The 685-nt window shown below is 44.7% G+C and overlaps 1 non-coding gene across 1 annotated transcript; it reads right to left on the reverse strand.

The window, feature by feature from the left end:
• Positions 1–367: 367 nt before the first annotated feature.
• Positions 368–441, reverse strand: TRNAT-UGU (transfer RNA threonine (anticodon UGU)). Its single transcript has one exon. It is a non-coding gene; the product is annotated as a tRNA-Thr (tRNA).
• Between the last annotated feature and the right edge of the window lie 244 nt (positions 442–685).

The following is a 685-nucleotide window of genomic DNA, read 5'->3' on the forward strand; positions in this document are numbered from 1 at the left end:
TTGATCAATGTTAACTAATTTCGCTTAGTCATCATCCATAACCCTTTTAGTTCGGGAGCCACTGCAGAGACATTAGGTTAATTGGAAGCAGACAAGATGAAAAATGAGCAGATGCCTTCGCCGGGAATCGAGCCACGGACCTCTGGAATACCGGCCCAGCGTGCAGAACCACTACACCACGAAGGCACGCAAGGAAAGCGAGGGATACACCGTATATACTCCACTTTTTAAAGGGCAACTGGGGTTTTTAAGGACCCATTCGCCAAATCCTGGGCGTGTAGAGTCATCATCCACAACCCTTTTAGTTCGGGAGCCACTGCAGAGACATTAGGTTAATTGGAAGCAGACAAGATGAAAAATGAGCAGATGCCTTCGCCGGGAATCGAACCACGGACCTCTGGAATACAGGCCCAGCGTGCAGAACCACTACACCACGAAGGCACTCCATGAAAGTGGGAGAAATATCTTATAACCTGATAAAGAATGTGATGCACAGGTTATCGGCAAAGTATGAAATCCAACATTCTATAGAATGCACGGACATTTTATAGAATGCCGAAAACTGGCCGGCAAATATGAAACGATTAAACAATTCACACTTTGCCTAGGCATTCTATACAGTGACAAACCGCTTAGAATGAAATAACATTTCCGATTCGTTTTGAATAACCACAACTATATACCA

The sequence above is a fragment of the Stegodyphus dumicola genome, chromosome 9 (assembly GCF_044657685.1).
Source record: "Stegodyphus dumicola isolate Sdum_Otavi_A_Nest chromosome 9, ASM4465768v1".
NCBI classification, from domain to species: Eukaryota; Metazoa; Arthropoda; class Arachnida; order Araneae; family Eresidae; genus Stegodyphus; species Stegodyphus dumicola.